At 32.7% G+C, this 13724-nt stretch overlaps 1 pseudogene; it reads right to left on the minus strand.

Annotated features, from left to right (window-relative positions):
- Nucleotides 1-12057: 12057 nt before the first annotated feature.
- LOC149235429 (O-fucosyltransferase 23 pseudogene) overlaps nucleotides 12058-13724 on the minus strand; it is a 38113-nt pseudogene continuing 36446 nt past the window's right edge.

A 13724-nucleotide genomic window follows, 5' to 3' on the forward strand; every position in this document is an offset into this window, starting at 1 on the left:
TTCCCTCTAGTTCCATAGTGTTGGCATAAAGAATTTTAGCTACTGGCTGCTCTTTGGGTATCCCTAAAATTCGTATACCTTGGCTCATTGCAGTGATGAATCAGACAAGTGTATAATGTGATTTCAAGGATACCTTATCTCATTTGCAGTGAACATTGATTTAAACTAGTGGGTAATGAGATTTCATGTTTCTTACTATACAACTCTCTCTTCAAATTAAAAAAAAATAAAAAATTCCTTCCTTCCACTTATGCCACAACACCTCTAGCTTGGCACAAAATCACACATATTTCAAGATCATTGGCTTCTTAGGTTGGTTTTATGGAATTCCAGCTATGGAGGCATGTGTTCTTTCAACATGAGGAAGAATGTAAGAATGACAGGGAAAGAAACTCTCCAAGAAAAAGTATATGTTATGTCTCCCATGCATGAGGATCATGTGTCTTCCATATAGTATTTTGAGTTTGTACTTGGAACATATGATCAACAGGGTAGGTGAAAGAGATTTTAATATAGCATGGTCAAAAGATAGAACCTTTGTAAGGGACACAAGACAACAATGATATATTGGGTTATGAGAGTGCACCCAAACCTTGATAAGAAAACCCAAGTGGTGTTGTCATATGGGGTTTCAGGATAGCCATTCGAGATTGGTAGGAAATTCCCTTTTACCCAGATTTCTATCTAGAGAATGAGATGGTAGGATAGCTTCCCTTTCGACTTTAAAGGAATACCCTATATTTGACAGTGGGAACTCGATGCATTGATGCTTCTCTTGTACTTGTCTCCAAAGCTTTGTATTATTTCTTCTTAGCATTGTGATATCCATGCTTAGATATTTTTGAGTAGGTCTAATTCTTTCTTTTATAGGGGTGGCCTTTGAAATCCCACTTTGTACTGCCACCTATGAACTGAGAGTAGATTCCTAAGTATGAACTACTCAACCTTCATGATAAGGCCTCAGCAAAGTATGAAGCCACATGGTGAACTGAACTCCCATATGGTGAGAAAGCTCATAAATATAGGGTAGGATATTGTTTTCCTCTTCATGATTGTCCTCTGAAACAGCCTCTACACACTGTAGAAGAAGAGCTAGAAGATGCAATCCTTCTTCTTCAAAACAAGAATTTGTAGTTGGACTATTAATGTTCCTGAAGCTTCCTTCCCTGTTACATTTGATTCATTGAATCTCTCATCCTCCCTTCTTACCAGAGTTTCTTGCATTTTGCTTATCTATATATATATATATATATATATATATATATATAATATTATATATATATTTAGATATATATATATATATATATAATTATATATATCTATATATATATATATATATATATATATAGATAGATAACTCACCTAATCTATAAGTAAATTTTGGTTGAATGTTTATCTAATATCATATGGAATGTAAATAAAATTTGAATTTAACATTTTGCAAAGCATATTCATTAGAAAACACTATCCATCAGTTAAGAATCATTCAATTAAATTTGCATAGGTGAGGTATACCCCTAACTCACGTTTTGATTGGGTAATACAAACGTTTTTTTATACATCGATTGAAAAACCAAGAGTTTACCCACCCCTTATAAAGTGAACATCCAGAATAAAATGTTGAATCCTCAATGGTATAGGTCAGACCACTCTAAATTATTGGATAAGTCTGATTAACGTTTCTGAAATTGATGATGCAATGGAAATGATGGCATATTTAGTCTTTGTTCTTCTGTCGAATGTTCATTCTCTTTTGAAATCCCACTTTGTACTGCCACCTATGAACTAAGAGTAGATTCCTAGGTATGAACTACTCAACCTTCATGATAAGGCCTTAGAAAATTATGAAGCCACACCCTTTGAAAACCCACTTTGTACTTCGACCTATGAACTGAGAGTAGATTCCAAAGTATGAAATGCTCAACCTTCATGATAAGGCCTTAGCAATGTATGAATCCACACGGTTAACTAAACTCCCATATGGTAAGAAAGCTCATAAATATAGGGCGGGATACTATTTTTCTTCATGATTGTCCTCTGAAACAACCTCTGCACACTATAGAAGAAGAACTACATGAAGCAATCCTTATTCTTCAGAACAAGAATTTGTAGTTGGACTATGAATGCTCTTGAAGCTTCCTTCCCTATTACATCTGATTCATTGAATATATCATTCTCCCTTCTTACCAGAGTTTCTTGAATTTAAAATTTTGCAAAGCATATTCATTAGCAAACATTATCCATCAGTTAAGTATCATTGAATGTTGTAGCAAGCTAGTTGTTCACCATTCAATTAAATTTGCATAGGTGAAGTATACCCCTAACTCATGTTTTTATTGGGTAATGCAAATGGTTTTTTATACATCGATCGAAAAACCAAGAGTTCACACACCACTTATAAAGTGAACATCCAAAATAAAATGTTGAATCCTCAATGGTATAGGTCATACCACTCTAAATGATTGGAGAAGTTTAATTAACATTTCTGAAATTGATGATGTAATGGAAATGATGGCATATTTAGTCTCTATTCTTCTGTTGAATGTTCATTCTCTTTTGAAATCCCACTTTGTACTACCACCTATGAACTGAGAGTAGATTCCTAAGTATGAACTGCTCAACTTTCATGATAAGGTCTCAGCAAAGTATGAAGCCACACCCTTTGAAATCCCACTTTGTACTACCACCTATGAACTGAGAGTAGATTCCTAAGTATGAACTGCTTAACCTTCATGATAAGGCCTCAAAAAAGTATGAAGCCGCACGATGAATTGAACTCACATATGGTGAGAAAACTCATAAATATAGGGTAGGATACTATTTGCCTCTTCATGATTGTCTTCTGAAACAACCTTTGCACACTGTAGAAGAAGAGCTAGAAGATCCAATCCTTATTCTTCAGAACAAGAATTTGTAGTTGGACTATTAATATTCCTGAAGCTTCCTTCCCTATTACATTTGATTCATTGAATCTCTCATCCTCCCTTCTTACCAGAGTTTCTTGAATTTAACATTTTGAAAAGCGTATTCATTAGCAAACACTATACATTAGTTAAGTATCATTGAATGTTGTAGCAAGATGGTTGTTTACCATTCAATTAAATTTTCATAGGTGACGTATACCCCTAACTCACATTTTTATTGGGTAATACAAATGGTTTTTTATACATCAATCGAAAAAGCAAGAGTTGACACACCACTTATAAAGTGAACATCTAGAATAAAACATTGAATCCTCAATGGTAGTGATCATACCACTCTAAATGATTAGAGAAGTCCAATTAGCATTTCTAAAATTGATGATCCAATGGAAATGATGGCATATTTAGACTCTGTTCTTCTGTTGAATGTTCATTCTCATTTGAAATCCCACTTTGTACTACCACCTATGAACTGAGAGTAGATTCCTAAGTATGAACACTCAACCTCAATGATAAGGCCTCAGTAAAGTATGAACCCCAACCATTTGAAATCCCACTTTGTACTGCCACTTATGAACTGAGAGTAGATTCCTAAGTATGAACTTCTCAACCTTCAAGATAAGGCCTCAGCAAAGTATGAAGCCACACGATGAATTGAACTCCCATATTGTGAGAAAGCTCATAAATATGGGGTAGGATACTCTTTGCCTCTTCATGATTGTCCTCTAGAACAACCTCTGCACACTATAGAATAAGAGCTAGAAGATGCAATCCTTCTTCTTCAGAACAAGAATTTGTAGTTGGACTATCAATGTTCCTTAAGCTTCCTTCCTATTACATCTGATTCATTTAATCTCTATCCTCCCTTCTTACCAAGTTTCTTGCATTTTCCTTAGATATATATATCTATATATATATATATATATATATATATATATATATATATAATATAGATATATATATATATATATATATAATATATATATATATATATATATATATATATAACTCACCTAATCTATAAGTATATTTTGGTTGAATGCTTATCTAATATCATATGGAATGTAAATAAAATTTGAATTTAACATTTTACAAAGCATATTCATTAGCAAACACTATCCATCAGTTAGGTATCATTGAATGCTGCAGCAAGCTTGTTATTTACCATTCAGTTAAATTTGCATAGGTGACGTATACCCCTAACTCACATTTTCATTGGGTAATACAAATGGTTTTTATACATCGACCGAAAAACCAAGGGTTGACCCACCACTTATAAAGTGAACATCCAGAATAAAACGTTGAATCCTCAATGGTATAGGTCATACCACTCTAAATGATTGGAGAAGTCCGATTAGCGTTTCTGAAATTGATGATGCAATGGAAATGATGGCATATTAGTCTCTATACTTCTATTGAATGTTCATTCTCTTTTGAAATCCCACTTTGTACTGCCACCTAAGAACTGAGTGTAGATTCTTAACTATGAACTGCTCAACCTTCATGATAAAGGCTCAGTAAAGTATGAAGCCACACGATGAACTGAAATCCGATATGGTGAGAAAGCTCATAAAATAGGGCATGATAGAGTTTGCCTCTTCATGGTTGTCCTCTGAAACAACCTCTACACACTGTAGAGGAAGAGCTAGAAGATGCAATCCTTCTTCTCCAAAACAAGAATTTGTAGTTGGACTATTAATGTTCCTGAAGCTTCCTTCCCTGTTACATCTGATTCATTGAATCTCTCATCCTCCCTTCTTACCAGAGTTTCTTGCATTTTGCTTATATATATCTATATATATAGATATATATATATATATATATATATATATATATATCTATCTATATATATATATATTATATATATATATATATATATATATATAATATATATATCTATATATATATATATATATATATATTTATAAATATATAACTCACCTAATCTATAAGTATATTTTGGTTGAATGTTTATCTAATATCATATGGAATGTAAATAAAATTTGAATTTAACATTTTGCAAAGCATATTCATTAGAAAACACTATCCATGAGTTAAATATCATTGAATGTTGTAGCAAGCTGGTTGTTTACCATTCAATTAAATTTGAATAGGTGATGTATACCCCTAACTCACGTTTTCATTGGGTAATACAAACATTTTTTTATACATTGATTGAAAAACCAAGAGTTGACCCACCATTTATAGAGTGAACATCCAGAATGGTATAGGTCATATGACTCTAAATGATTGGAGAGGTCCGATTAACACTTTTGAAATTGATGATGCAATCGAAATGATGGCATATTTAGTCGTTGTTCTTTTGCTGAATGATCATTCTCTTTATAGTTATTCTTGGGTTATTGTTCTCTCTAAGGTTGCACCCCTTTCAATCCTCTCTCTTTTGTGAATATCATGAGTATAAACATCATTTTCCTTTGCCCATTTGATTTCCATGACCTTACATCATTAAAGCATTTTTTTTCCAAAACTAGCAACCTTGGTCAAATTCAATAATATCTAAAATTGATAAGTCTCTTATATTTCCTTAAATGTTAAGGAAAATTTAATTATTCTTTCAATTTATTTTAAGTTTTTATATAGTACTTGATCTGGATTTGCATTCACACTAGGTTATTCATTTTGTGAAGAGTTAGGAGAAAATTGTGAATTGTAACCATTTTCCCCAATTGTAGAATTATCAAACTAATCAATTTTATATTGCTTATTATATTTGAGAATAAGATTACATATAATTTTTAAAAAATATGTTTTCAATCAATTTTATGTTTTGAATTTTTTTTAATTAGAAATGTAAAATCATAAATTTAATTAATTATATGTTTTAATTTTATTTTATTTTTAAATTAAAAATATAAAATCATAAATTTAAATGGTTCAAATTACATTATAATGCACTTAATATTTATAATATAGGTAGCCTTTTCTGAATTTATACTTTCCATTATATATTAAATATTATCCATTAAAATGAAAATAAATATCTACAAATTTTAGTAATATTAAAGAATTTGGTATGTTAATATTTTTTTATTAGTAATTTTAAAGTTATAAATTACAATTTTTGAAATTATATTACATTTTTCATGTATTATTGTATATAATATTTATAAAATTAAATAAAATAACCATATATTAATAACTTTTTTTATTATTATCAATTTTATGGTTTGAAATTTTTCTAAAATAAAAATATAAAATTATAATTTTAAATTGTTCAAATTTCATTGTAATTCACTTGATATTTATAGTACTTATATGCTTTTCCAAGTTTATGTTTTCTATTTTATATTAAATATTATTGGTTAAAATGAAAATAAATATCTACAAATTTAAATAATTGCATGGAGAGACTTTAGTCCAACATGAATGATTCCATGGGAGACTTTAGCCCAAAGTGAATGAGATGTTGTAAGGTTATGTAATGTTATTTAAACATGTTAATTTAGTCAAATTACATAAATATAAAATAAAATAAAATAAGAATTATAATTATTAATAATTAAACCATTTTAGATCCATCTTAACTCTAGATTTAGATAGCCTACAAAGGGATCAAATTTCTCAAGGTGCAAGCTTTTCCTCTAGATCCATCTTAACTCTAGATTTAGTGAGCATAGAGAGGGAATTTTTTTCTTGATGATAATGTTAGAGTTTGTTCTATTTGCAGAGTTTGGGAATCTTACAAAGACCCAGGATTTCACACGAGTGAGAGAGACAATTTACTTGATGTGGTTTATAAACATGTATATGCATCTCCTAGATGGGGAGGAGCAAGTGGAGAGAGAAAATTGTGAATTGTAACCATTTTCCCCAATTGTAGAATTATCAAACTAATCAATTTTATATTGCTTATTATATTTGAGAATAAGATTACATATAATTTTAAAAAAATATGTTTTCAATCAATTCTATGTTTTGAATTTTTTTTAATTAGAAATGTAAAATCATAAATTTAATTAATTATATGTTTTAATTTTATTTTATTTTTAAATTAAAAATATAAAATCATAAATTTAAATAGTCCAAATATAATGCACTTAATATTTATAATTTGGGTAGCCCTTTCCGAATTTATACATTCTATTATATATTAAATATTATCCATTAAAATGAAAATAAATATCTACAAATTTTAATAATAATAAAGAATTTGGTATGTTATTATTTTTTTTTAGTAATTTTAAAGTTATAAATTACAATTTTTGAAATTATACTAGCAATTGTCCCAAAAGGTACAAAGAGAGGCCGATAGGATTATTAATTTGGAATTGTAAAATTTAGTAGCAAATATTGCATAGGGAAATCCCATGATATTACAGAATGAAATCCCATCCTATTACAAGTAAAACTGAGAAATTTCATATACCACAATACAAGTAAAACTGAAACCAATCTTGTAGAGTGAAATCCCATCATATTACAAAATGAAATCTCATTATATAGGATTTGTTAGGGTCATTACAGAGAAAATTAGCATAAGTGGAGAGCTGATTCAGAAGGTATGACATGGACTCTGTAGAGTGAATCCCCTAATCTTGTAGAGTGAATCCCATCATATTACAGAATGAAATAGAAGTCTAAAGGATTTATCAGAGACATTACAAAGAACGCTATCACAGTGGAGAGCTACTTCACAAGGCAGGACATGGATTCTACTTATTCACCACAGAAACTCTTGTTGTTGAAGATGAGAAGCAGCACTAAAGTAAGTCATTCCACAACTACTACAAACTTACAACAATATTAACATCCTGCAAATATTCTCATCTATGAGGAGCTTTGGGGGCCTATAGATTACAAGAGAAATAGCGTACTGATCATCTTGGTGGTTGGAGACAGAACTGGTGTTGAAGCTCTCTTTCCTCACAAACCCAGCAGGGGCTTTCCTATCATAATTCTGAGTACAAAATTTGACTGTCATTTTCTACATCCTTCTATTTATATACATTGTTTGAACTCCTGTACAAAATTTCCCACAGAAGAGAAACAAAAGATATTACAATCATATTGTAAGGAAACAAAAGATATTACAATCATATTGTAAGAGAAATGATCTGGCTACTAACAAATGAAAACCAACATGAAATGATGATTCAAGCACTACAAAGCTAAATCCTAGTTTTCAAAATACATTTTGTATTAACTGCATGTGGGCATTAGACTGTCCTTGTACAGTGACTTAAGCTATTTGGCTAGCAAGAAATGAAAAGAATTCAAAACAAAGATGTTATTACTAATCAAGTTTGACACAAGAATAGATATGCATATTAAGGGACACAGCCACCTTTAAAGGAAAAGAAACAAATAATACTAAGATCCCCAGATATATATATAACAATAGTGTGGAGTTGTTGATTGTCAAGGTAATCCCAGCTATTGTGGATCATGAGGCATTACTTTAAGAGACAATTACGAGATCAGTTTCAAAGGAGACCTGTAGGAGATGGATCAAACAACAGAGCAGAACTTTATTCTTTTTGGTAGATTCTGAAAATAGCAATAGAGAAAGGCTTAAATTGTCTACAGGTGATAAGAGATTCCAAACACATTGCAGAGAGGTCAAATGGAAATTTCAATCAGGAAAATTTGTAGCTGGCCCATCATTGGACGGAATCAGAGAAGCAAGGAAAAATTCCATGTCATTATCTTTTCACCATGTTTGTAAGGGATAAATATGAAGGCTGATATATTGTCCAAGTAAGCATTGAGGATGCAGAACAGATGGATGGAGATGATTGAATACCCCATCTGGACTTTCTCATTCAATCTATTTCTAATCAAGCTATTATAGTAATGACCTTTTGGATGGCTATTTTGGAAGCAGTGTGTTGTAAAATTTCCATGTTTAAGAAACTGATCGTAAGTAGTTTTCTTTGGTGTCTTGAAAACCCTGGAGGATTGCATTAGGTGAAGGCTTTTGAAATTTCTTTAGAGTTCATGTATGGAACAACACACACACACATATATATGAGAGCACTGGATTTATCAGAGGGTTGGTGGATGGGAGATTACTGAAGAAGCTGTGGTCTCTTTCCCAATTTCCCTGTGATCCCAGTTTCTGTGGGAAAACTCTCAACATCCAATAAAGGTTTCCAACTACACTCAAGGGAATCAAGATTTTCTTAAACTCTCAATGAAATTTTGTTTTTTACTTCTAGCAGAACCCTTTCATTCAGATGTGCTTTTGCATGCTGCAATCTAGAAAAACTTCTTGTCACTTTCATCGTGCCAAAACATGAAGAGTGTAAGTTTCAGACAATAATCACAGACAATAATCTAAAAAGATTTTGCGAACAATTTTTGTCACGTTTATCAAGCCAAAGCATGAAGACTCTAAGCTTCAGAGAAAATTCCATCTTTCAAATTAAACAACATAACATTACAAAACATGCAAGTCCAGAACATAATTTTTTTTAAACTCACAAAACTAATTTCATTACTAATAATTGGGCAAAAGTTAAAACATTGCTTCCTGGAAGAGGGCACATATAGATATATATTAAAGAAAGGGTTGACACGAAAATAAAACACAAATCTCTGTTCTTAAAGTAGTCTTAAGCATGGAATACAATTCAGATTATTTTTTCTGGCTGACTACCAACCTTAAAGAGAGGGGAATTAGTTTTAAAACGTTTTGCCTGCTAGAAACCACATTGAGCTAGCACAGAATCCAAATACCAATTAACTCATAAAGTCACATTTAACTTCAGATACAAGGCATCGCACTAGATATATGGAAGCTTATGTAACAGAAACTACACATAATGATTTGATCTTAGAGAAAAGCACAACTCAGCAAAACATAGTATGTAATTGTACCTCAGCCAAGGAATTGTGCAGATTGAGCTCCTCCTCAGTCGCTTTTCGTAGCTCACTGATTGATGATTTATCATCGTCATCATCTGCGCAATCCTCTGCCATCTTGTACCTATATGCAACCCATGAAAGCATCCATTTAGACAGACATTTATATTCAATACAAATCTATGGCTTGGTGTATAAAGAAAGAAAAGTCAACAACCAGAGTCGTGTTTCTTTGTAGCATACAGCTTACAAAATAATGTTACAGAAAATCACCTTGTTGAGATTCAAGCCTGAATCTGCTTAAAATTGAACAATCTGGTTCTAGTCTTTCACTGGCAAGAGACCTCATTAGATCCATAGCTAATAGCAGCAAGGCTCAAGTCTGACATGTTGGTTGCCCATCTTTTAGGTCCTCCTGCTGGGCCTTCAATGTTGTAAGCATAAGAAGCCACAGTTGAATCTTTACAATCCTGCGCCCTATCCATTCTCATGGTCCTCTGCAACACTATGAGACTCGTAAATGTAGAAAAGCTATTCCCCTCAAATGTATCAGCCTGCAGGCATACTTCATAATCAATTGCAGATTGAATGAGATAGGGATACTTTGAGTAGATATGCAGCACACCCAGGTAGATTCTGAAAATAGCAATAGAGAAAGGTTTAAATTGTCTACAGGTGATAAGAGATTCCAAACACATTGCAGAGAGGTCAAATGGAAATTTCAATCAGGAAAATTTGCAGTTGGCCCATCATTGGATGGAATCAGAGAAGTAAGGAAAAATTCCATGTCATTATCCTTTCAGCATGTCTGCAAGGGATAAATATGAAGGCTGATATATTGTCCAACTAAGCATTGAGGATGCAGAACAGATGGATGGAGATGATTGAATACCCCATCTGGACCTTCTCATTCAATCTATTTCTAATCAAGCTATTATAGTAATGACCTTTTGGATGGCTGTTTTGGAAGCAGTGTGTTGCAAAATTTCCATGTTTAAGAAACTGATCGTAAGTAGTTTTCTTTGGTGTCTTGAATAACCTGGAGGATTGCATTAGGTGAAGTCTTTTGAAATTTCTTAAGAGTTCATGTATGGGACAACACACACACATATATATGAGAGCACTGGATTTATCAGAGGGTTGGTGGATGGGAGATTGCTGAAGAAGCTATGGTCTCTTTCCCAATTTCCCTGTGATCCCAGTTTCTGTGGGAAAACTCTCAACATCCAATAAAGGTTGCCAACTACACTCAAGGGAATCAATTTTTTCTTAAACTCTCAATGAAATTTTGTTTTTTCCTTCTAGCAGAACCCTTTCATTCAGATGTGCTTAGCAGAACCCTTTCATTCAGATGTTCTTTTGCATGTTGCAATCTAGAAAAACTTGTCGTCACTCTCATCGTGCCAAAACATGAAGAGTGTAAGTTTCAGACAATAATCACAGACAATAATCTAAAAAGATTTTGCAAACAATTTTTGTCACATTTATCAAGCCAAAGCATGAAGACTCTAAGCTTCAGAGAAAATTCCATCTTTGAAATTAAACAACATAACATTACAAAACATGCAAGTCCAGAACATAATTTTTTTTAAACTCACAAAACTAATTTCATTACTAATAATTGGGCAAAAGTTAAAACATTGCTTCCTGGAAGAGGGCACATATAGATATATATTAAAGAAAGGGTTGACACGAAAATAAAACACAAATCTCTGTTCTTAAGGTAGTCTTAAGCATGGAATACAATTCAGATTATTTTTTCTGGCTGACTACCAACCCTAAAGAGAGGGGAATTAGTTTAAAAACATTTTGCCTGCTGGAAACCACATTGAGCTAGCACAGAACCCAAATACCAATTAACTCATAAAGTCACATTTAACTTTAGATACAAGGCATCGCACTAGATATATGGAAGCTTATGTAACAGAAACTACACATAATGATTTGATCTTAGAGAAAAGCACAACTCAGCAAAACATAGTATGTAATTGTACCTCGGCCAAGGAATTGTGCAGATTGAGCTCCTCCTCAGTCGCTTTCCGTAGCTCACTGATGGATGATTTATCATCGTCATCATCTGCACAATCCTCTGCCATCTTGTACCTATATGCAACCCGTGAAAGCATCCATTTAGACAGACATTTATATTCAATACAAATCTATGGCTTGGTGTATAAAGAAAGAAAAGTCAACATCGAGAGTCGTGTTTCTTTGTAGCATATAACTTACAAAATAATGTTACAGAAAATCACCTTGTTGAGATTCAAGCCTGAATCTGCTTAAAATTGAACAATCTGGTTCTAGTCTTTCACTGGCAAGAGACCTCATTAGATCCATAGCTAATAGCAACAAGGCTCAAATCCGACATGTTGGTTGCCCATCTTTTAGGTCCTCCTGCTGGGCCTTCAATGTTGTAAGCATAAGAAGCCATAGTTGAACCTTCACAATCCTGCGCCCTATCCATTCTCATGGTCCTCTGCAACACTAGGAGACTCGAAAATGTAGAAAATATATTCCCCTCAAATGTATCAGCCTCCAGGCATACTTCATAATCAATTGCAGATTGAATGAGATAGGGATACTTTGAGTAGATATCCAGCACACCCAGTTTCTTCTTTTAGTAAGGGGCTAAGAAGTCACTCCATCCCTCTAATAGCACCCTGTCCTCTAAAAGATCGTCGGAAACAGCCAGATAAACAACAGAGGGCTTCTCCAGTCCAGGAATGTGAGCAACCCTCTTCACTATTTCCTCCTTACTACTGCAAATTTTCAAGTCCTTGCCATTTCTAGCTCTGGACCTCATCTCAAGCTTCTTGCAATGGATCATCCAGTCTTTCTCAATTCTCATATGAACCGCCACATATTTGGGTTGAAATATGAATGGGCTCATTCTGATTTTATTCTGATCAATTCCAGTTTGAGAGCTTAAGCTCTTTAGCTTGGATACAACTCTAGAGACTTTGGCAGACAAATTATCAACAAGAACCAGGCATTCAAAGACTCTGGCATAATCAAGAACAGGCCAATGGTCGTGCCAAAGAAAAGGGTGTTTACCCTCCAATTTAATAATGGTATGCCGATCGCTTTCAAGGGTATTGCATTGTTCCAGCTGCACCATATCCCTTTCCACTATCCATCGCCACCTACTCCCCTTAGCCACAACGAAAACATCGGAAAAATTACGGGAATTCATGCTGCTTATGCGAACGAAGCCGTTGCAGAGGGAATTGAAACGATGGAGCGAGAAGAGGCGATTGACCAGGTGTCGAGAATCAAGCCTGAAGAAATACTAAGCAAATCACATAGTCCGCCAGGTGTCAGCGTGAGAATCAAAAGGACGACGAAAGTCCCGTTCAAAGGAAGGCCTATCAGCCTAATTACATTTCTCACGTATTATCGTATATAATATTTATAAAATTAAATAAAATAACCATATATTTAATAACTTTTTTTTTTATTATCAATTTTATGGTTTGAAATTTTTCTAAAATAAAAATATAAAATTATAATTTTAAATCGTTCAAATTTCATTGTAATTCACTTGATATTTATAATATTTATTGGCTTTTCTAAGTTTATGTTTTCTACTTTATTTTAAATATTATTGATTAAAAGAAAAATAAATATCTACAAATTTAAATAATTGCATGGAGAGACTTTAGTCCAACATGAATGATTACATGGGAGACTTTAGCCCAAAGTGAATGAGATGTTGTAAGGTTATCTAATGTTATTTAAACATGTTAATTTAGTCAAATTACATAAATATAAAATAAAATAAAATAAGAATTGTAATTATTAATAATTAAACCATTTTCAATTCATCGTAACTCTAGATTTAGATAGCCTACAAAGGGATCAAATTTCTCAAGGTGCAATCTTTTCCACTAGATCCATCTTAACTCTAGATTTAGTGAGCATAGAGAGGGAACTTTTTTCTTGGTGATAATGTTAGAGTTTGTTCTATTTGCAGAG

Source organism: Pinus tabuliformis, chromosome 8 (genome assembly GCF_031772625.1).
Source record: "Pinus tabuliformis cultivar Carrire ecotype Pingquan chromosome 8, CPIR1, whole genome shotgun sequence".
Classification (NCBI taxonomy): Eukaryota; Viridiplantae; Streptophyta; class Pinopsida; order Pinales; family Pinaceae; genus Pinus; species Pinus tabuliformis.